This window comes from Podarcis melisellensis, assembly GCF_964234715.1.
Source record: "Podarcis melisellensis genome assembly, chromosome: 6".
In the NCBI taxonomy this organism is placed as follows: domain Eukaryota; kingdom Metazoa; phylum Chordata; class Lepidosauria; order Squamata; family Lacertidae; genus Podarcis; species Podarcis melisellensis.
Genome location: NC_138538.1, coordinates 88,186,735 through 88,211,401, shown reverse-complemented (window position 1 = coordinate 88,211,401; position 24,667 = coordinate 88,186,735).

Below are 24,667 nucleotides of genomic sequence, written 5' to 3'. Positions count from 1 at the left end.
TGTAGGAACACTTAAGAAACTAACTGGTTGACTCCTTTCAGAAACCAGAACCTCCACTGCTGTTGGTGAAGAATAGAATAGATGGATCTACAAAACACCACAAAGAATTTGACAAAATAACATCGACAATTGTCATGGGTATTCATTCTAAAGTCCTTTGTTGCAATAGAGAGGACTTCTGGTGAACTCCATAGGCAATGGACATTGGTGCCTTCCAAATGAGTTAGACCAACTCATTCTTCTGCCACTTAAATAATGGAGTCTTCCAATGTAACCGAGAAATCTTCTGTTGAACTGGCCGGAGTGAAGGATCGCTACATATATGTCTTTAACATGCTGAGTTCCACCTCTTATTTAGAGAAGACTCATAATGGGCTGCCTGAGAGGGAACTGGAGAGGACCCAGGCAGATTCAAGTTCCTCTGACATGGAGCTGTAGGAGCTGCTCTTCTTCCCTGTCTCTGTTGGTGGGCCTGACATCCTTCTGTGCTGAAGGTGCTGACTTGACTATGCTTCTCTGTGTAGTAGGAGGAAGCACGTAACATTTCTCCCCCAGCTTCCCTAAAACATGGTGATCAGTAATAATCAGTTTGTCTAAACTGGTGACAGACAATATTTCAGAGCTGATTATGATAAGAGGGAGCACTGCCCATAATGTGTGCCCTGACCCTTCTTTTTTCTCTACTGAAACATGCCTTGCAAGTTTAGGCATTGCTTCAAAAACCTGCTTGATCCATGTGAACAATAGAACAAAAGTAATACTATAAGATATGAAGCTTCTCTCAGATCACTTTCAGCTCTTGAAAAATAACGGTCTATCTCCAGTCTAAAAGAACGTAGTACTTCACAAGCAATCTACCATAAGATAAGATGCCATGAGGCAAATGAGTATAAAGGTTACCCCCACCCCCAACAGATTGGGTGAACATGTGGAGACAGGTCTGTCAATGACTACCAGGTGTCAGGTTCCAGCTCCAGGAAATGATATCTCCACTGTGATCCTTAGGCCAATGGAATGACCAAGAATGGCATAGAGGTATATGGATAGTTGAGTTAGCAACTCTCAACTTTGAGACTTTGGGGTAATAAGACCTAGCATGGGTTCTCATCATCATGTTTTTCAAGTAATGATTGCAGCGCTCACATGGTAAGTCCATTTTCAGAATGACAAGGCACCCCATAATAACAGTATAGCTCTCCCTTCCTCACCAGATTACTTCTCTGCTGGCCATCGCACTGTTAGGCATGCAGTATTGCAACCTCCCTGTGCTCTCTAAGGTGAGGTCTTGTATCCGGCAGCTTTTTCTTCCTCAGAGCCCTAGTACAAAGATGTGTCTCATGGTGGAAGCAGGAGAGGAGTCGGACACAGCAACTGAGGAAGAATGAGCCACTGAACGATGAATGCACTGGTTCACTGCTATGCCCAGCTGCATGGGGTTGGCCTGGTAGGAGACCAAAGGACTCTACTACTTTGGTGTGGGGTGTCTCTCTACTTTTCTACCCATGTAGGGACAACAGGGTTGCAGCCTTAATTGTCAGGATGCTTTCAGCAGCTTCCAGCTCGTTGCCCAGGAAAGTATAAAGACAATGAAAAGTTTCTTACCATCATTTTTTTATTTCAGTCTTCACAGAGGGAGGCTATAGAACCCAGCCTCTTGGATAATGGTGTTGTCCCAAGTGAATCTCCACCCCCGTCTCTCCCACTTCCTTGTTCATCATTCTCATCCTGTCCTCTATGGGTTCAGCTACGTGCCCTCTGTCTTTGAGCTCTTTGCTCTCCTACTTTCAAGGCTCGCCGGGTTCTGGGAGATGGGAGGTCTGGGATGCTTTCTAATGACACTATGTCAGCCAGCTGCTAACCTGGTTCTGCCTCCTCCTCTCCCATTATTTCCCAGCTTTCCCCCTCATCTGCCTCTGAGCTGCTACCTCCCTCAAACCTCTGTTGTAAATATATACTGTCTTCCTCTTCCTCTTCCCTGGAAGGATCAGGATTGGGAGTCTCCACCATTCCTCCTCTGCCCAGTCCCTGACACTAACTTAGGGAAATTACTGTGAACACTGTGAAAGCACACATGAAAAATCTATTCTTGCTCAGTAGTGGTAATTTTTTGGAACCACACAGAATGAACTTGCAAACATTTGTCCACGCAAAGCCATACATACAAGGAAATTGTCTTCTCTTAAAACAGAAATTTCTTATGGGACTCATGAGTCATGTCCCTTTCCCGAGGTTAGTTGCACACACAGCCTCGTTGTCCCTATCATAGTTTGTGTTGTATAAAAATATTATGCTCTTCATTAATAAATTATGTAAAGAAAAGAAACTGAATGAAAAGTAGTTGTGATGCTATAGGTTTTGGCCATGCTAAAGATTATACACTGAATGTAACAGAATGTGACAAGTTGTTGGAATTGCTGCATCAATGGAAGTAAGATTATGAGACTAAATGAGGGGTATGAGAATAAAGAATATGAAAAAAGACTGATCTGTCGTGAAAGTTTGTAGAACAGTTGATGTAGAATAGTAGCTAAGACTCTGAGTCCAGAAGTCCCCGGTTCAAAGTTCACATCAGAATGAATTATCTACGTGGTTTCTGTGCCAGTTTGCACATTACATCAGATGTGTTACAGCAGCCAATGCAACTATAGTTTTAAACAAAAATGGCTACTCAGTTCTCAGTGGTGAAACAAATGCATTTTGCACATGGCCAGACCTACATGTCTCTCTAGCATGCCTGCAGCTGCGAGGCGGAAGTCTCACTGAATGCTGATATTACATAGGTAACATGAATATTTGTGCTGCTGAAAACAGTTTCTGGAGAATCTCTTGTTGCTACTTGTTGCTAAAGGATAATCCACAGATAGGGGGAAAACTGACCACACCCCAGGAGTGTTGTAGCTTTGCTCACAATCACTCAAACCGCAGTGGAACAGAGTGCCTTTTCAATTCTATTTGATTTTTGGTTTTTTTTATTAACATATAAAACACATACATTTACATTTATACAATGCACACACAACACACTACCTTATTTTCATAACATAAAACATACCTAAAGGCAAAGGTAAAGGGGCCCCTGACTATTAGGTCCAGTCGCAAACAACTCTGGGGTTGCGGCACTCATCTCGCTTTACTGGCTGAGGGAGCCGGTGTACATGTGGCCAGCATGACTAAGCCGCTTCTGGTGAACAAGAGCAGTACACGGAAATGGCGTTTACCTTCCCGCCAGAGCAGGAGCACTTTGATGTGCTTTTTGAACTGCTAGGTTGGTAGGAGCACAGAGCCTAGGACTTGCCAATCAGAAGGTCGGCGGTTCGAATCCCCGCGACAGGGTGAGCTCCCATTGCTCGGTCTCTGCTCCTGCCAACCTAGCAGTTCGAAAGCATGTCAAAGTGCAAGTAGATAAATAGGTACCACTCTGGCAGGAAGGTAAACGCCGTTTCCGTGCGTTGCTCTGGTTCACTAGAAGCGGCTTAGTCATGCTGGCCACATGTCCCAGAAGCTGTACGCTGGCTCCCTCGGCCAATAAAATGAGATGAGTGCCGCAACCCCAGAGTCGGCCACGACTGGACCCAATGGTCAGGGGTCCCTTTACCTTTACCTTATGTTTTAAACCCAAAATTAAGAAAATGCACTATGCACTTTCTGTGTATAAGACAACCCTTTATTTTAACCTTTAAAAATTTAGGAAAAAATATAGTCTTATACGAGGGACGTGGGTGGCGCTGTGGGTTAAAGCCTCAGCGCCTAGGGCTTGCCGATCGAAAGGTCGGTGGTTCGAATCCCCGCGGCGGGGTGCGCTCCCGTTGCTCGGTCCCAGCGCCTGCCAACCTAGCAGTTCGAAAGCACCCCCAGGTGCAAGTAGATAAATAGGGACCGCTTACTGGCGGGAAGGTAAACGGCATTTCCGTGTGCTGCGCTGGCTCACCAGATGCAGCTTTGTCACGCTGGCCACGTGACCCGGAAGTGTCTCCGGACAGCGCTGGCCCCTGGCCTCTTAAGTGAGATGGGCGCACAACCCCAGAGTCTGTCAAGACTGGCCCGTACGGGCAGGGGTACCTTTACCTTTACCTTTATAGTCTTATACACAGTAAAATATGGCATTTCCTTTTTCAGCGTCTTTCTAAAGAGCACTTTAGAAATTCTTTGTAACTCCAGCGGGTGTGGAATGGCCTTTACCTTGTTACTATGGCTATGGGCGATGTGTGCATGCTTTTCTTCCCATAAAACATTTGCTCTAATGCTCTGCAGTCTCCCCAGCTGCCTGCACTTCCTGATCTGGGAAAAAAAAAGTCTCGTGGGAGAAGACACCGCAGGCTGACTTTCCCTGAACTTTGATTGGAATGAGAATCCAGGGAAGCTTATTTTGATGCAATTTATTTTCTCATAAATTGATGCAGAATGGTTGGGGGGGGGAGGGAAACAAACACAAGAGAAACATTAGGGCATCTGTAATAGAGCCTAGGACTTGCCGATCAGAAGGTCGGTGGTTCGAATCCCAGCTATGGGGTGAGCTCCCGTTGCTCGGTCCCTGCTCCTGCCAACCTAGCAGTTCGAAAGCACGTCAAAGTGGAAGTAGATAAATAGGTACACTCCAGCAGGAAGGTAAACGGCATTTCCGTGCACTGCTCTGGTTTGCCAGAAGCGGCTTAGTCATGCTGGCCACATGACTCGGAAGCTGTACGCCAATAAAGCGAGATGAGCGCCGCAACCCCAGAGTTGGCCACGACTGGATCTAATGGTCAGGGGTCCCTTTACCTTTAATAGAGCTCAGGGAGCCATTTACCAGGCTCTGAGCTGCAGGGCCCAACGGAAAACAAATAATAGATTCAGGAAAGCTCATGCCCCTCTCCTGTTCCACAAGACGCTGGAAAAATGGGCTCTGCAACAGATGCCTCAGTAACAGGAGTGACACTATTTTGGAAACCTGGTGCTTTCTTCTGTGATGTACATCATCAGCTCTTGTTTTCCCTGCAAGGGTATCATCCATGGGTCCGTACTGGGAACTGTGGGGAGGGGGGCATGGGCCGTATCTTTGCAGATACCTGGACATTGCTTGCTTTGCTGCTGCAGCCAAGGACAAGGAAGGGGGGGGCTGAGGGATCTGACCTTCCTGTATCAGCTGTAACATTGAATAAACAAAGCATCCATTATTCCTGGAAGCTGTGTGATGGCCAAGGGGAGATCAGCAGAGATTACCTTTCAGGTAAGGATGCTGATTAGATGCTATTGATAGGGAGGAACAAGCTTGCTCTAACTAATATTATGTTAATTTTAAGTTGCTTCCAGCAAAAGAGATTATGCCACATCTTGGCAAGAGGGAGAAGAGAAAGAACATGGAAATCGAGACTGGGCCAAAGTCAACCACTGACATGGGCTGACATTAGGATAGTTAATGATGAAAAGACTTATGGAAAGAGAGGAATGGTCGGAAGAAAAGCTTCCCAACCCCCCTTTTAAAAAAAATATCATTGCTGGGAAGATTATAAATCAAATTAAGCGAGGCAGAGCTAAACCAGAGACCTTCCTGCTTATCTGGAGTCCTTGGACTGGGTTTGGCAGAGATCTTGTAAAATCAGCCCCTTCACTGTATATTTAAAGGATAATAATAATAATAATAATAATAATAATAATAATAATAATAATTTATTTATATCCTGCCCTCCCCAGCCGAAGCCGGGCTCAGATAATGGCATCGCACAAAGAATCATAGGAACTGTAGTTTACCTCTCATGAAGCTACAATTCCCAATACACTTAACATACTACACTATGATGTGGATGTGCCAAAACTCTGAAACAAAATGTAAAACTATATGTTCAAGTAGTTTTAGGCCAGAGCTTTGTATTTCAAGCCTCCATTTGGAGGTTTGAAATCTCAGAAAAGGAGCACCGGACCTTATAAGGCGCCTCACCTTTGCCAGGACACCTGCAGATTCCTCGCAAACCATAGCTGCATTGTCATTGCCTTTCCTATCCTATCTAAATACTTTTGCCCAAGTATGTAGCAGGAAAGGCAAAACAAGGCCAAGAGCTAAGCTACCTGCCACCCTGGGTCAGTTCCCTGCTTTGGGATTCCTAGAAGTGCAGAAACTGCTTGATTTGAAACATCTGGCTGCCCTTACCTGAACATGTGTCAACACTGGGGAAGTCCTGCCATTAGAGAGAGTGAAGCAAACACCCCAGGTGCCAGATCCTGGGGGCAGCGATGGCAGCAGCCCACTTCCAGCCATTCCCCCCCACCAGTGCCAGTGTGGTGTAGTGGTTAAGAGTGGTAGACTCGTAATCTGGTGAACTGGGTTTGCGTCTCCGCTCCTCCACATGCAGCTGCTGGGTGACCTTGGGCTAGTCACACTTCTTTGAAGTCTCTCAGCCTCACTCACCTCATAGAGTGTTTGTTGTGGGGGAGGAAGGGAAAGGAGAATGTCAGCCGCTTTGAGACTCCTTCGGGTAGTGATAAAGCGGGATATCAAATCCAAACTCTTCTTCTTCTTCCCACAAGTCCTGTGGCCATTCACCTCTGATGGAGATCAAAGCTCTGGGTGCCATAACCCTGTCATGAATCCCCATCATTACTCAAGTGTGCTAGGCGACACTATCACGTTGCTGGTATTGACATAAGATTCGACTGTATGCGCACATCTTCTTTTGAGCTGGGCCCTCTGCTTCATTGTCTCTCCAACCTCTCGGCAGTTCATCATTCTGTAACCTGGAAGACACGAATGGCACTAGTCTGTCTATGTTTACTCATGCATTGGTAACATACGAACATATGCCTTAGGTTACTGCAACATGCCTTAAGCACGGCTGTATTTAAAACATGCTCAGAAACTACAGCTGGTCCAGGACTCACCTGGAAGTTCCAGTTTCGCAGCAACATCATCTCACTAGTTACTGGGGACAATTTAAGGTGGGGGTCTTGATCTTTAAACCTTGTCTTCTAGGGTACCTAGTCACACAGGGAGCTGCCATGGATTCAGAAGGCTCCTTGCTACAGAAGTTCACACTCATCACAAGAGGGGCTCAAATTGTCGTGTGACCTTGGGGTCGGGGATAAATGTCCTCTTCCCTCCAGGTATATATGAATACAGTGGTACCTCGGGTTAAGTACTTAATTCGTTCCAGAGGTCTGTTCTTAACCTGAATCTGTTCTTAACCTGAAGCACCACTTTAGCTAATGGGGCCTCCTGCTGCTGCCATGCCACCAGAGCATGATTTCTGTTCTTATCCTGAAGCAAAGTTCTTAACCTGAAGCATTATTTCTGGGTTAGCAGAGTCTGTAACCTGAAGCGTATGTAACCCGAGGTACCACTGTAAAGTTTGCATCCTTTTACTATAGCCGAACTCCACCTCCTAGAAAGTCTCTCTTCACCATTAGCTTTTAGTTTCCAACTCTAATTGTGATTTTTCACTTTTAAGTTTGTTTGTTTAATCAGGTAAAGGGCATGCATGCCCACACAAATGCACAGGGCTGTTGCGGTGGTTAAAATGGACGAGAACACATAAATACAGAATCAGGCAAGTCACTTCACTTGCATTCACCACAAAGAGAGGTGAGGATACATATTGTTTGCGTTATATATCATTACATAACATTATGAGAATTTCAAACTGCAGCTCATTTTATTGTTTTTAGGCATTAGCCATGACAGAACACACGCACAGATAGATTTTTACAGTTCAGCCAAAGAAAACACAAAGAAAACACACACATGACATTTTTTTTTACAGTTAAGCAATAAAATAATAACCCCATCAAACATTTGCGATACTATCATTACACTCTGTTTAGCTAAGCTCACTCCAGTGCCAGTAAACATGTAGCAACTCTGTTTAGTACCCTTAAAATAATGAGTAAAAACAATAAAATAATAAAATCTGTCTTTTGAAGGACAGACCAGGTGTCACGTTCCCTAAAAATGTCCACAAAGTATTTTCCAGCTTATACCTGGCACAAATGGCCTATCAGCTGATAAGGAAGAATCTCCAAGTTTGGTATCTGCCATGATAATATAAATGCACATTGTACAGGCCTATTCTCTCACACAGTGTAAGGCATCCTTTGAAATTCGGCTAGGCTTAAAATGCCTTCTCAAATAGAATCTTTTACACATACTATTGATTGATTGATTGATTCGATTTCTTACCTGATTTCTGGCCTCTTGAAGATCATATGTAGTCATGTCTCGCATCCTATTACATCAGGGCATCTTTCTCTTCTATTCCTGTGCCAATGTTCCATTGCACTCTTTTCCCTCAGTGCTTTTGTAGCTACTTTGGACATTTTTTAAAAAAAACTGTTACGACAGCTAATAAGCCCAGATAAATAACATAATGTGCATGATAGCCATAGCTCAGGCTGGCAACCATTTACTTAGCTGATATTCTTCAGGGTACCATATCCTAGCATCCCTTAGCAGGAGAAATTACCATCAATCAAGTAATTATCGCTTATTCCAGAATGCTTTTAAACGCAAACAGGCCTATTAAAGAAGATGGGGCTATCACTTAATTAATTGCTCCTGCAGTTTCACATCTGTTTCTCTTGAGTACCAGCTCTCATACAGCCCCACTCACCTCAGGCCAGTACTTGCAAGGAGCTAGAAAATGCTTATTTTGATGCCTGATTGATGTGGGATGGGTGGTTGAAGGGAAAGGTTGTACATAGGGAGACGGGGAGGGGGGGTACATGTCTACCAGGCACACCGAGCTGTGCCCAACATTTTTGGGGAAGTAACATCCCATGTCAGGACACGGGTAGCGCTGTGGGTTAAACCACAGAGCCTAGGACTTGCCAATCAGAAGGTCGGTGGTTCGAATCCCCGCGACGGGGTGAGCTCCTGTTGGTCGGTCCCTGCTCCTGCTAACCTAGCAGTTCGCAAGCATGTCAAAGTGCAAGTAGATAAATAGGTACCACTCCAGTGGGAAGGTAAACGGCATTTCTGTGCGCTGCTCTGGTTCGCTCTGGCCACATGACCTGGAAGCTGTATGCCGGCTCCCTCGGCCAATAAAGCGAGATGAGCGCCGCAACCCCAGAGTCGGTCACGACTGGAGCTAATGGTCAGGGGTCCCTTTAACTTTTTAACATCCCATGTGCATGATGTCGTACGTACAATGCCCCCCCCAGTCCGGTCAGGCCAACTCGGCCCGCCATCCCCCACCCAGCCACTGCCAACCGCCTTACCTTGTGAAAAGGATGCACGGGGCGAAGATGTTTTGCCCTACCACATCCCTGGCAAACCTCAAAAGGACTTGGTAGGACCAAGCATCTTCATCATGGCCCATCTTTTTAAGTACCACTGCAGATCTTGGGGGATGACCCCCTTCTTTAAAATATCAGGGGCAGCCCCCCAACCCCCCTGATGTCTACATCTTTGCCAAGGGACTCCCCTGGCAAGCAAGCAGTGTGTCTCACACCCCCTTTGCTCAGCTTTTGAACATCTTCCTTTCCATTGCGCTTGCAGATCCTTTCACAAGTTTGAAGCACAATTCATAGGAGCCCACTCCTAGAGTCTCTCCCCCCCCCAATAAAATAGTTGAGGGGCATTGCCATTCAAATGGTGCATGTGCATCGTGTCTTGTGATCGATTATGTGGGGTGGGGCTTACCTCCCCCTCCCCCCGATATTTTATATCTATTTATTTATATTTTATGGATGTTGGCTAACAGATTGAGGTTGAATCCTGACAAGACAGAAGTACTGTTTTTGGGGGAGAGGAGCAGGGCAGGTATGGAGGACTCGCTGGTCCTGAATGGGGTAACAGTGCCCCTGAAGGACCAGATGCGCAGCCTGGGAGTCATTTTGGACTCACAGCTGTCCAGGGAGGCGCAGGTCAATTCTGTGTCCAAGGCAGCTGTTTACCAGCTCCATCTGGTACCTTCCCTGCCCACAGACGGTCTCGCAAGAGTGGTGCATGTTCTGGTTATCTCCTGCTTGGATTACTGCAATGCGCTCTATGTGGGGCTACCTTTGAAGGTGACCCAGAAATTACAACTAATCCACAATGCGGCAGCCGGACTGGTGACTGGGAGCGGTCGCCAAGACAACATAACACCGGTCTTGAAAGATCTACATTGGCTCCCAGTACGTTTCTGAGCACAATTCAAAGTGTTGGTGCTGACCTTTAAAGCCCTAAACGGCCTCGGTCCAGTATACCTGAAGGAGCATCTCCACCCTCATCATTCTGCCCGGACACTGAGGTCCAGCTCCAAGGGACTTCTGGCTGTTCCCTCACTGCGAGAAGCCAAGTTACAGGGAACCAGACAGAGGGCCTTCTCGGTAGTGGCACCCGCCCTGTGGAATGCCCTCCCACCAGATGTCAAAGAGAAAAACAACTACCAGACTTTTAGAAGACATCTGAAGGCAGCCCTGTTTAGGGAAGCTTTTAATGATCAACAGACCACTGTATTTAGGTAGGAAGCCACCCAGGGTGTCTGGGGAGACCCAGCCAGATGGGCGGGGTATAAATAATAAATTATTATTATTATTATTATTCGAATTGATTCACATGCACGATTCATTCCCATTGTTTAAGAGCATTGCTTTACATTCAGTATCTGATCATGATCGCCCGTATGCCTTACTGCTTGTTGGATGACATTGCCTGTTCCCCTGTGAATAATTTTATTCTTTTAATGCCCAGTTTTTATAGTGCTGGCCATATGGGTCAGGGCTGCCAGCTTTTGAGGCAAGACTAACTGTTTGTACTGTTCGTTTCAGCTGTTGGATGGATAGTCGATAGCCTTTGGCAGGTGCAGCCACGTCATCCAGTTCTTCAGAGGCTTGGTCCAGATGTAATAGGAAACCATGAACACAGAAGGCTGGATAGGTTTGGGGCATGCCTTCATCATGGAAAACCACAGATTCCCGTTATATCTGCACCAGGCCAGGGAGATGGTCTGGATCAGGGCTTCTCAAACTTCTGAGTTCATTGACCCCTTGATGAACTTATACATCATCATTGATTCCAAATTCTTAGAAATAATAATAATAATAATAATAATAATAATAATAATAATAATAATAATTTTTATTATTTATATCCCGCCCATCCAACTGAGCTTCCCCAACCACTCTGGGCAGCTTACAGCAAGAGTAGTTCATTTTCAAAACAGGTAAAATTCAGTCTTCAGGTAGGAATGCAATCCACAATTCTGAATTAACATATCTGTTGTGATATGTGTGTGATTGTTTCCTTGCCCATAATTCAATACACAATTCCATAAAGCCAAGGTGCCAATCCTAAACACTAATCTCTGATGCAGAGAGGCAATTATTCCAGAAATTTTACTTTTGGGGGAAATGCATTACGTTTGCTTTTGCATTCAATTATAATGTCAGCTGTATTAAAAGTACAGGTTGTTCAGTCAATAATTAAATTTATTATTTAAAGTTTTTGCTAGCATCGCTTTGATTTTGCCAAAGGAGCAGACAAACAAAACTGAGTAGCCTTTAAAATGAAATAGTAAAATAGTCAAGGAAAATCCATGTACAATCAACATTTATTAATCATCAATTACAGTACCATAAATAGGAATAATAAAAAATAAGGATACTGTTGTATTGTGGAATCTTCTTATTAAATACAGATGTTCTTCAATGCCCTTTATTTCTGAAGCTCATAGTACCTAATTACATTTTTTCACGCTGTACCACATAAACTTTTTTACCTCCTGACTGTTTTCAACCCCCTTTCAGTCCCTAGGTCTTTATTCACTCCCTGCACAGTCCCATAGACCTCAGGGGGTCAATATTGAGCACTATGGGAAACCCTTGTCTAGAAACAGGGGGAAAAGCACCAAATATTCCACAGTCCTAACAGCTCTTATCCTTACTTCTCATGTACAAAGGAGGGGAATGAGAAGCCTTGGCTTCCCTTTATATCTGAGCCAGGGCAACGAGAAACAGAAAACGCAGAGAGGATTGAGATGGTGTAAACAGTAGTAATTGCATTTATCAAGCATGTGTAGTAGGAGAGCAAAAAGACAGATTGAACGTTTCTCTGGCGATGGGTGATAAAATGCAGTACTTGTAACACAAACAGATGGGGGGGGGGTTCTAGAACAAAAGAGCTTTAAAGGCAGTCCTCTGTCAGACTAAACGAAATTGACTAATGTTATATTAATCATGCTAATGTTTTTTTTTTCCAGTGGAGTGTGTGGAGTAGCTTGATTTGGGGGCAGTGGCCTTGTTCCATGTGAAAAGGCTTAAATGGATCAACATGCGCAGTGCAGCCATTGGTTATCACCATAGCTGTCAACTTTCCGATTTGAAAATAAGGGATCAGCAGCCTCAAAAATAAGGGATCAGCAGCCTCACCTATCCCAGGGACAGTCTACGGGATATCTAACAATCTGAGATAGCAACGGGAAGCAGCGGGAAACGCGCTGGAATAAGGGAATTTCCCGCAAAAAAAAGGGAAGGTTGACAGCTATGGTTATCACATACGTATGTATACATGCGCCTGTGCACACACACACACACCCAACAAAAAAATATTTCACTCTCTCGGGCGAGTTGGTGACCCTAAATACCAACAACACACAAGCAGAAATGTGTTTGGCTCCCAAAAGGCCTCACAAAGCCCAGAGTGTATTAGACGGAGGATCAGGAATCTTGTTTCAGTCTGTCAGCCTTGGCCACCCCAGCTTAGCGGCTGTCTGACTGTGTGCTCCAGGCCAAGCTCGATCTGATAACATCGTCCCGGGTACAGAAGAAGCATTGTATGTCTGCAAGGATCCTGTTTCTTGGGAAAATGTCAGTGGAGGCAGAGTGCAAAATGGCAAGAACAAAGCAAGGGGTAAGTAAAGACCGCATTAAATAAGAATGGACTCGAAATCTTAGCTGCCTCTTTCGTCACTTGTCCTTACGGTGATTCCTAGCCATCGCGCCCAGTCCTTAGCCAGTGTCCTAGTGCCCAATTGATTTCAAAGTATCTCTCCTGGGTGGTTCAAGGTTTCTGTCCGCAGAAGGTTGACACACCGGGTGTGGAACTTTGTCCCTTTCTCTTAAGTGTACTCTTTCGGTTCCTGGCACAGGGGTCAACTGCAGCCCACGTAGAGTCCAACCAAACTGGAGGGTTTGTTCTGCAGATTACCTGTGGTCTGACAACAATTTTATAAAATTAATTTAAGATGCAATAGAATCAACAGGCCAACTCTCTTTACTATTTTTTCAGTGATGACCTTTAATTTCACTGCACCACCAGGTGATAAGATTTTATATTTATTGGGGTTATTAACAGAGAGTTGTATCTGCTTTCTAACTAATCAATCAATTCTAATTAATCAATTAAATTTAGCCCTCGGAGTCATACTGTAACCAGTTTGCTAAACCAGGGGTCAGCAACCTTTTTCAGCCACAGTTCCTCAGACCATGTGGGGGCCGGACTATATTTTTTTGGGGGAAATGAACAAATTCCTATGCCCCACAAATAACCCAGAGATGAGTTTTAAATAAAAGCACACATTCTACTCATGTAAAAACACCAGGCAGGCCCCACAAATAAGCCAGAGATGCATTTTAAATAAAGCGACACATTCTACTCAATTCGCGGACCGAATTGAGAAGGCAATTGGGCCACATCCGGCCCCCGGGCCTTAGGTTGCCTACCCCTATGCTAAACCTTTCCCAGATAAAATCAGTTAAAACTGTTCCAACTTGGGCACAACATTGAGTGTGGAATAAAATGCTACTCCTTACAGCTGGCACATAGGTAAAAAGGTAAAGGACCCCTGGATGGTTAAAGGTCCAGTCAAAGGCGACTGAGGGGTGTGGTGCTCATCTCATTTTCAAGCTGAGGGAGCCAGTGTTTGTCCACAGACAGCTTTCTGGGTCATGTGGCCAGCAGGACTAAACCACTTCTTGCGCAACGGGACACCATGATGGAAGCCAGAGCACACAGAAATGCTGTTTACCTTCCCACCACAAAGGTACCTATTTATAAACTTGCACTGGCATACTTTCGAACTGCTAGGCTGGCAGGAGCTGGGACAGAGCAATGGGAGCTCACCCCATCACTGGGATTCTGATTGGCAACCCCAAGAGACTCAGTGGTTTAGATCACAGCACCGCCCGTGTCCCTGCACATGCAGCTGCACCAAACCAATCACATAGGTTCCTTCCTTGCAGAAAACCACCACACTTAGACATATGAGCTTGTCTAGCATTGGGGGCAGAGCCAGGAGCTCCCCAGTCACCTCTGAATTCCAGTGCAAACAGACCTGATCTGCACCTCCCAAATTGACCGGAACATAATTACCGTATTTTCCACTCTATAATATGCACCAGACCACAAGATGCACCTAGTTTTTGGAGGAGGAAAACAAGAATGAATTTTAACAGGGAGAAATGTAAAGTATTGCACTTGGGCAAAAAAAAAAAATGAGAGGCACAAATACAAGATGGGTGACACCTGGCTTGAGAGCAGTACATGTGAAAAGGATCTAGGAGTCTTGGTTGACCACAAACTTGACATGAGCCAACAGTTTGACGCGGCAGCTAAAAAAGCCAATGCATTTCTTGGCTGCATCCATAGGAGTATAGCATCTAGATCAAGGGAAGTAATAGTGCCACTGTATTCTGCTCTGGTCAGACCTCACCTGGAGTACTGTGTCCAGTTCTGGGCACCACAGTTCAAGAAAGACACTGACAAACTGGAACGTGTCCAGAGGAGGGCAACCAAAATGGTCAAAAGCCTGGAAACGATGCCCTATGAGGAACAGCTAAGGGAGCTGGGCATGTTTAGCCTGGAGAAGAGGAGGTTAAGGGGTGATATGATAGCCATGTTCAAATATTTAAAAGGATGTCACATAGAGGAGGGAGAAAGGTTGTTTTCTGCTGCTCCAGAGAAGCGGACACGGAGCAATGGATCCAAACTACAAGAAAGAAGATTCCACCTAAACATTAGGAAGAACTTCCTGACAGTAAGAGCTGTTTGACAGTGGAATTTGCTGCCAAGGAGTGTGGTGAAGTCTCCTTCTTTGGAGGTCTTTAAGCAGAGGCTTGACAACCATATGTCAGGAGTGCTCTGATGGTGTTTCCTGCTTGGCAGGGGGTTGGACTCGATGGCCCTTGTGGTCTCTTCCAACTCTATGATTCTATGATTCTAAGAAAACAAATATTCTGAATCTCAGAAGCCAGAACAGCAAGAGGGATCGCTGTGCAATGAAAGCAGCAATCCCTCTTGCTGTTCTGGCTTCTGGGATAGCTGCGCAACCTGCATTCGCTCCATAAGACGCACTCACATTTCCCCTTACTTTTTAGGAGGGGAAAAGTGAGTCTTGTAGAGCGAAAAATATGGTACCCTTCAGTTTTCGCACTTCTCTGGATTTTTATTTATGTATTTAATATTTGTTTTTATTTATTAAATTTCTAAACCGCCCTTCATCCGAGGATCACAGCATGGTTTGCAATATAACGACATAAAAATGCACGGCATAGTAACAAGCAAAAAGCGATAACCTCCCCACACACCATTTAGAAGACCATAGATTGTTTAATTGGCCAAAGGCCTGGGAGAAGAGGAATGGTTTTGCCTGCTGCCTAAAGTTATGTAACGAAGGTACCCAGTAAGCCTCTCTGGGGAGAGCATTCCACAAACAAGGAGTCATTGCAGAAAAGTCCCACTCTCGTTTTGCTGCCACCCTCCACATTTCAAATCAAAGTAATAACAAATAAAGTGAGGGATTTGTAAGAGAGAGAAAAATGAAACAATACTTTACATACTACTACTACTAATAATAATTTATTATTTATACTCCGCCCATCTGGCTGGGTTTCCCCAGCCACTCTGGGTGGCTTCCAACCGAATATTAAAAACAATACAGCGTCAGACATTAAAAACTTCCCTAAACAGGGCCGCCTTCAGTTGACTTTTAAAAGTAAAATAGTTGTTTATTGCCTTGACATCTGCTGGGAGAGTGTTCCACAGGGCAGGCACCATTACCGAGAAGGCGCTCTGCCTGGTTCCCTGTAACCTCACTTCTCGCAGCGAGGGAACTGCCAGAAGGCCCTCGGAGCTGGACCTCAGTGGGGTGGAGACACTCCTTCAGGTGTACGGGACTGAGGCCATTTACGGTTTTAAAGGTCAGCACCAACACTTTGAATTGTGCCCGGAAACGTACTGGGAGCCAATGAAGATCTTTCAGGACCGGTGTTATATGGTCTCGGCAGCCACTCCCAGTCACCAGTCTAGCTGCTGCATTCTGGAATAATTGCAGTTTCCAGGTCACCTTCAAAGGTAGCCCCATGTAGAGCGCATTGTAGTAGTCCTTATATATACACTCTCTCTCTCTCTCTCTCTCTCTCTCTATATATATATATATATATATACACATACATACATATATATACTATATATACATATATATACTAACTGCTGAGATTCAGTAAATTCATCAAAATTGAATATAGCCAATTTGATACATAAAGCACTCTCAATGACACACACAAAGAAAAGGGAGTCCAAGATGGATGAGAGTTTCTTAAAGGAGAAATATTGAAGGCCCAAATGCAGACAATTCCAACAGAAAAGAGCAGGCATCTAAGGAAACTGGTATGGCTGCATAAGGAGGTTGCAGATGAGCTGAGATTTTTTTAAAAGGCATGTATAAGAAATGGAAGAAAAGGGAAATCACAAAAGAGGAGTATACACGAGTAGCCAGCAGTTGCAGGGTGAAAGTCAGGCTGGCTAAAGCTCAGAATGAGCTCAGGCTTGCAAAAGAGGTTAATAATAAAAAAATAGGTTTGTTTGGTTATATTTGAAGCAAGAGGAAGAATAAGCAAGTGGTAGGACCTCTACGTGGAGAAGACAGAGAAATGCTATTGGGTGACAGAGAGATTGTGGAACTACTTAACACTTAGTATGCCTCTGTCTTCACCCAAAAGGAAAGTGATGCCCAACCTGGTGATAACAAAATATATGATGTAAGGAGAGAGCTACAGCCCAAGATAGGAAAAGAGGTCATAAGGGAACATCTGGCTACTTTAAATCAGTTCTAATCTCCAGGGCCTGATGAGATGCACCCAAGTGGCTTGTGGATGGAATCTCAGAGTCTTTGTCTATGATCTTTGAAAATTCTTGGGGAACATGTGAGGTCCCTTCAGACTGGAGATGGGCAAATGTTGTCCCCATCTTCAAAATGGGGAAAAAGAAGAAGAATCAGGTAACTACCGACCAATGAGCTTGACACCAATACCTAGAAAGGTCCTAGAACATGTAATTCAACAATCCTTAAATAATTTAACAATCCTTAAACAAGACCCAGCATGGGTTTCTCAAAAACAAGTCGTGCCAGAAAAATCTCATTTCTTTTTTTGATGGTGTTTTTTTCCCCTTTCAGTAAGGCTTTTGACAAAGTCCCCCATGATAAGCTGATAAAATGTGGGCTGCATGAGTAACTGTTATGTGGATTTGTAGCTGGTTGACTGACCCAACTCAAAGAGTGCTCATTAATGGTTCCTCCACATCCTGGAAAAAGGTGACAGGGTTCTGTCCTGGGCCCGTTGTTGTTCAACGTCTTTATAAATGACTTGGGTGAAGGAGTTGAGGAGATGCTCGTCAAATTTGCAGATGACACCACACTGGGAATAGTAGCATTTACCGCAGAAGACAGAATCAGGATTCAAGATGACCTTAACAGATTGGAGTACTGGCCCAAACTAGCAAAATAAATTTCAGTTAGGGACAAATGTGAGGACCTGCACTTTGACTGGAAGAACCAGCTGCACAAATATAAGATTTGGGTGGGAGAGTAGGACTTGAACCAATGGCTTCAAGTTACAAGAAAGGAGATTCTGACTGAACATCAGGAATAACTTTCTGACAGTAAGACAGAATCGGGATTCAAGATGACTGTAATAGATTGGATAATTGGCTAAAACTAGCAAAATTCCAATAGGGAGATATGTAAGGTTGTACACTGGAAGAACCAACTGCATAAATATAAGATGGGGAACACCTGGCTTGCCAGTAGTACATGTGAAAAGGATCTAGGGGTCTCAGTAGACCACAAACTTCACATGAGTTAACAGCGTGATGCAGCTGCAAAAAAAGCTAATGCTATTCTAGGCTGCATCAACAGAGGTATAGTGCCCAGATCAAGGGAAGTAATAGTACCACTCTATTCTGTAATCACACCTGGAATACTGTGTCCCATTCTGGGCTCCACAATTCAAGCAGGTTGTTGATAAGCTGGAATGTTTGGAGCCAAGATGATGAAGGGTCTGGAAACCAAGCCTTATGAGGAACGGTTGAAGGAGGTGGGTATGTTTAACCTGGAAGAGAGGGAAGTGAGAGGAGATATGATTGTTGTTGTTGTTTAGTCGTGTCCGACTCTTCATGACCCCCTGGACCAGAGCACGCCAGGCACTTCTGTCTTCCACTGCCTCCCGCAGTTTGGTCAAACTTATGCTGGTAGCTTCGAGAACACTGTCCCACCATCTCATCCTCTGTCGTCCCCTTCTCCTTGTGCCCTCCATCTTTCCCAACATCAGGGTCTTTTCCAGGGAGTCTTCTCTTCTCATGAGGTGGCCAAAGGATTGGAGCCTCAGCTTCAGGATCTGTCCTTCCAGTGAGCACTCAGGGCTGATTTCCTTAAGAATGGATAGGTTTGATCTTCTTGCAGTCCATGATAGCCACCTTCAAATATCTCAAGGGCTGTCACAAGGAAGATGGAGCAAGATTGTTTTCTCCTGCTCTGGAGACTAGTCTCGAACCAAGGCTTCAAGTTACAAGCTGGGATGCAGCAAGTTCGAAAGAAGACATTCTTGTTAGTATTGTTAGTCTAAGTACAAATAGGAGGAATTCGTGCTTAATGCAGCCCATGGCGTGCTGTTTTTTAAATAGAAAATTCATCTAACTGGTTGTAGTGGATGTGTTTAGATTACAGAAACTTGTGGACGACAAGTTTCTATGGGAACTAGCTAGCAAAACTCAAATTATTGTACAGAAGGATAAGGAAAAAATTCTGCATCAAAGCCGTATCGCCTCAACCTCTTTCATCACTAGTGGACTACTACTGGAAAGCATTTTTACCTCTGCTCAAGCGAGCACAGGTGCACTGAGTTGGTTCCCCTTTAAACTCTGCTCCACCTGTTGGAAAAGACTGACAGGCAGGCAGACAGATGCACTTTTATAAAGCTTGGGCCAGCGTTTCAATTGCACCTTAATCAAATGTGTGTTTGTGCCACAAATGCTCATGTGAAATGTATGCAGACATGGAAATTAGGAAGTCTGGTATCTGCTTTCTTAGGGGGAAAACACTTGTAAAGAACCAGATCAATGCAGATCGCAGGAATGCTGTGGACATAGAATATCATGATATCAGCAAGGCTTTTGACAATTTCCCATGTGATATTCTTGTTACCAAGCTAGTAAAATGTGGTCTAGATGATGCTTCTGTTCGGTGAACATTCAGCTAAAGAGTAACAACAACAACAACAACAACAACATTTATACCCCACCCATCTGGTTGGGTTTCACCAGCCACTCTGGTTGGCTCCCAACAGAATATTAAAAACACAATAAATCATCAAACATTAAAAACTTCCCTAAACAGGGCTGCCTTCTGATGTATTCTAAAAGTCAGATAGTAGTTTATTTCCTTAACATCTGATGGGAGGGTGTTCCACAGGGTGGGTGCCACTACTCAGAAGGCCCTCTGCCTGGTTCTCAGTCTGGAGAATGTCCTGGGCATAGTGTCCTGGGGCTGCCATTGTTTAACATATTTATACATGACTTTGATGAAGGATGCCCATTAACTATGCAGATGATTCCAAATTGGGTGGGGTAGCTAATACTTTAGAAGACAGAAACAGGATTCAATATGACCTAGACAGGGAGGAGTGCTTGGCCAATGCTAACAAAATAAATTTCAACAGAGGTAAAGCTCTGCATTTAGGCAGGAAGAATCAGGTGCACAAATAAAGTATGGCGGACACCTGACTTGACAGTAGTACATGTAGAAATGTATCTACACCACAAGCTAAGCAAGAATCAGCAGTATGATGTGGTGGCAGAATATTTTTGCATGCTGTTTTAAGTAATACATGCATTTTTGTAAACGTGGCGTGTTTGGAGAACCACACCACAATTCAGATAAGTGCAGATTTCAAAGGATGGGTGTGTCTTAGTCCTCTTTTGTTTCAGAAAGTGCACCTTTAAATCAAATTTCTCCTCCCTCCCTGGTCACCATCTTGCAGCCTAATGAGCGCTACACAGAGAGAAGTTTGTACCCCATGGCTCCCCTGCCGATTTGCCTCCAAATCTCCCTCCTGGCTTCCCTTGTAAATCTGCTTTGCTGGAACAGGGTCAGCCCTCCCTGCTGCATTTAAACATATTTGATTTTATTGCGCAGCAAAATGCTTCTGAAAAGCTTTGCTATTATCCTCCAACTTAAAAAAAAATCAAGCCCCACCAAAGTGTCTTTGAAGTGAGCTACCTGAACGAAACCTGTGACCTCAGTGAGATGGCAGATAGACAGCAGAAACAAGCCTGCCTTTCACCTGCGCACCAGGCCATCGAGAACACCCTTTACATGCCACCAATATAAGTCCGAGATGAAAGACGTCCTGGGCAGCCTGCCTGACCCCATTGCCTCCACTATCTCTACTTGATTGCACAGTGTTTTGCTTTGAACAATTCCTCACTGTCTGCCCCACGCAGGTGAATCTCTCGCCTTGGCACAGGTTCGAAAATACCATGCATAGTCCAAGTGCTTTGCTATGGACTCCTGCCCACTGAAAGCTCTGGCCAACTCATGCCTCGCATTTTTCTGCAGCGCATGAGGGAAGAGAGCTGGGCACACACTGAAAGGAACAGATATCTCTGGATAGAGAGAGGGGTTTGCAAGAATCACAAAACAGAGAGAGGCCTTGTCTGTGCGAGGAATTTAATGCACACCAATATCTCTCTCTGTGTGTGTGTATGTGTGTGTGTGTGTGTGTGTGAGTGTGTGTGTGTGTGTGTGTTTCCTTGCTTTACCATAAGATTCTTCTGCATAAGCTGCATTGACGGTTATATATTTATTCAAGAATTGTATACACTACTAAACGTTATCAAATATCCTAGCCAGGTACAACTCACTGCCCCCCACTGTTTCCCATGTGAAAATAGAGACAACAGAGGCACAATTTTTGCACCCAGGGGTGCCAATTTGAATAAAATAGTGAGGATCACAGATTTGGATATCCCGCAAAAAATGAAGAGCACCGTATTTTTCGCTCCATAAGACGCACCCAGTTTTTAGAGGAGGAAAACAAGTACAAAAATATTCTGAAAGAAACAGTGGATGTATGATTTTTGTGGTTCATGCTGTGGCCACAGACATGGTATGTGATTTGATGGTGAGTTTGGGGTAGCCCAATGCAAAAACTCTGAGGATCCATGTGGATCCGTGCTTTGTAACCACGTTTTGCACCATTGTGGCCCCACGAAACAGTGGATATGTGATTTTATTGGTGCAGGCTATAGCCATGGACATGCTATGTGATCTGATGGTGAATTTGGGGTGACCCAATGCAAAAACCCTTAGGATCCATGTGGATCTGTGCTTTGTAACCACATTTTAGTGCCTTGTTTGCACTGTGGAAATGAGTCTGCAGCTCTATAAGCTAAACAGCAGCAGCACTTATATTGACCGGATATGGCAAGGGGTCTGCAAACTTTTTCAGCAGGGGGCCAGCCCACTGTTCCTCAGATCATGTGGTGGGCAGGACTATATTTTTTTTTTGGGGGGGAGGGAATGATTGAATTCCTATGCCCCACAAATAACCCAGAGATGCATTTTAAATAAAAGGACACATTCTACTCATGTAAAAACATGCTGATTCCCAAACCATCCATGGGCTGGATTTAGAAGGCTATTGGGCCAGATCCGGCTCCCGGGCCTTAGTTTGCCTACCCATGGGATATTGGATTCCCAAAGAAAGGAGACTCAAAGGGACTTGTTTCCTTGTGCATTAAGTAGTTTCAAAGAGACAACTTAAAGGAACTATTTATTAAGATAATTTTTATATATTGCCTTTTGCACAGCCCACAGGGTAATGTACAACAGGCAAATAGATTAAAAAATCCATAAAATAACCCAATCCTTAAAAACACATAACAAATCGCTTAAAAGGAAACAAAAATAACCCACCCAGTTACTAATAGTAGCAGTAGTCAGGTCTCCACTCCCTCAGACACCTGTAGAAAAATATTACGGGATGAGGCCAGACATACCTCAGTAGGGAGGGAATTCAACACGTGAGGGAATACTATGGGAAAAGTCCTTTCCTGGGGCCCCAAACCATGTGAAGAGGAATCACCAGGAGGGCATCTTCTGCTGTTCTTACAATTAGTGTCCTTGACCTTATTTTTGTTGTTGAGTTCAGCTCAATTCTTTCTTTTTCTTTCTTTCTTTTTTTTTACTCAGCGAGCCACACCCAAACCAGTTTTGAATGTCTCCCTCTCACCACCCTGGAAAATATACTGGACTCTGTCCCATATGCAGGTGGTGCTGTGGGTTAAACCACAGAGCCTAGGACTTGCTGATCAGAAGGTCGGCGGTTCAAATCCCCGCGACGGGGTGAGCTCCCGTTGCTTGGTCCCTGCTCCTGCCAACCTAGCAGTTCGAAAGCACGTCAAAGTGCAAGTAGATAAATAGGTACCGCTCCGGCGGGAAGGTAAACGGCATTTCCGTGCGCTGCTCTGGTTCACCAGAAGCGGCTTAGTCCTGCTGGCCACATGACCCGGAAGCTGTACGCCGGCTCCCTCAGCCAATAAAGTGAGATGAGCGCCGCAACCCCAGAGTCGGCCACAACTGGACCTAATGGTCAGGGGTCCCTTTGCCTTATGTCCCATACAGTGGTACCTTGGGTTACATATGCATCAGCTTACAGACGCTTCAGGTTACAGACTCCGCTAACCCAGAAATAGTACCACGGGTTAAGAACTTTGCTTCAGGATGAGAACAGAAATTGTGCGGCGGTAGCGCAGCAGCAGCAGGAGGTCCCATTAGCGAAAGTGGTGATTCAGGTTAAGAACAGTTTCAGATTAAGAACGGACCTCTGGAACGAATTAAGTTCTTAACCCGAGGTACCACTGTAGTTGGCTTCCATCTCCCCACCCCAACCACCACTCGTCATTCTCACCAAGGGAAGGTTTTGTGTGGTTTGTTTCTCTAGGGTTGGGGGTAACAAAGCAGTTGAAACTCCACAGAACCTGCCAATGAGGCATTCTGGCTGGGTATATTCAAGGCACATGAACAGATGACAGGACTGCAGGCAGCCCAACCCTTTCAAGGGAATATGCTGAGGAATCCTTTAACACAATGTGACAACTAATATCTGAGTGAACAATTTTAATTACTGAGGCTATACATATGCACACTATGCTATACGCTCCCATGCTGAAGAGTGTTAAAACATTTTTTTTAAATTCCCAAAGCGCATACATTCCTGAAAACATGGGATATATGTTCACATGTTGTTGCAACATTTTATTTAAAGAAATCTATTCCTCTTTGTCACGTGCAAAGCCTCCAGCGGGGAATTATTTTTAAAGTAAAGCTCTGTCTCTTACACAGTACCTCTCAAAGCTCATCATCTGCTGACTTCTCCTCCTTTGGAGGCTGTGACATAAACAGGAAACAAATGCCATAGTTCTTATAGGACTTTTGGGTGTTTCCACAAGCACTCTGCTAAATTATGGGAGAGGGACGCGGGTGGCGTTGTGGGTTAAACCACAGAGCCTAGGACTTGCCGATCAGAAGGTCGACAGTTTGAATCCCCGCAACGGGGTGAGCTCCCGTTGCTCGGTCCCTGCTCCTGCCAACCTAGCAGTTCGAAAGCATGTCCAAGTGCAAGCAGATAAATAGGTATCGCTCCGGCGGGAAGGTAAACGGCGTTTCTGTGCACTGCTCTGGTTTGCCAGAAGTGGCTTAGTCATGCTGGCCACATGACCCGGAAGCTGTACACCGGCTCCCTCGGCCAATAAAGCAAGATGAGCGCCGCAACCCCAGAGTCAGTCACGACTGCCCTAATGGTCAGGGGTCCCTTTACCTTTACCTTTAATGTACTTTCACTTTTGCTTGTTCTGTTTGTTCTCTCGGAGCTAGAGAGAACGGATGCCATGATGCTTTTGTCTGTACCTGGTGTGTAAACAAATAGTAGATTAGCTCTATGATGTCTCACGCTTCTTGCTGTGTTACGCCAGAAGAATAGTGTGCATATATCAATGTGATGCATGTCGCTAGAAGCAAAGGCAGATGCCTTTTCCAGAGCTGCGCATACTGGAGGATGCTCAGAATTCTGGGGGCTTGCAGGCATCCCAGGGCATTTTCAAACACTGACTTGTAGGGTCTCCAAACCACTGGATTCTCAATCTACCAGGGGGCAGCCAACTGCCCCTGTGCTGCAGAAAACAGAGATAAAAACTCCTGAAGGCTTTTTGGGAGGAAAAAAATGTGGAACTAAATAGTGAAGACCTAAATAGAGGTCTTCAGCCACGGGTCTTGCTCTATGGAAAAAGCTCTTGGTTTGTCACCACCTTCGTGGCTTGTTATTTTACCTGCTGACAAGCCTTCTGGTTTTGTAGGTCACACAATGACATCTTCCTTGACATTTAACTAATGACCATTTATCATGTACGGGAGCAGGTTTGAAGCACTTTCCGCACAACCACCTC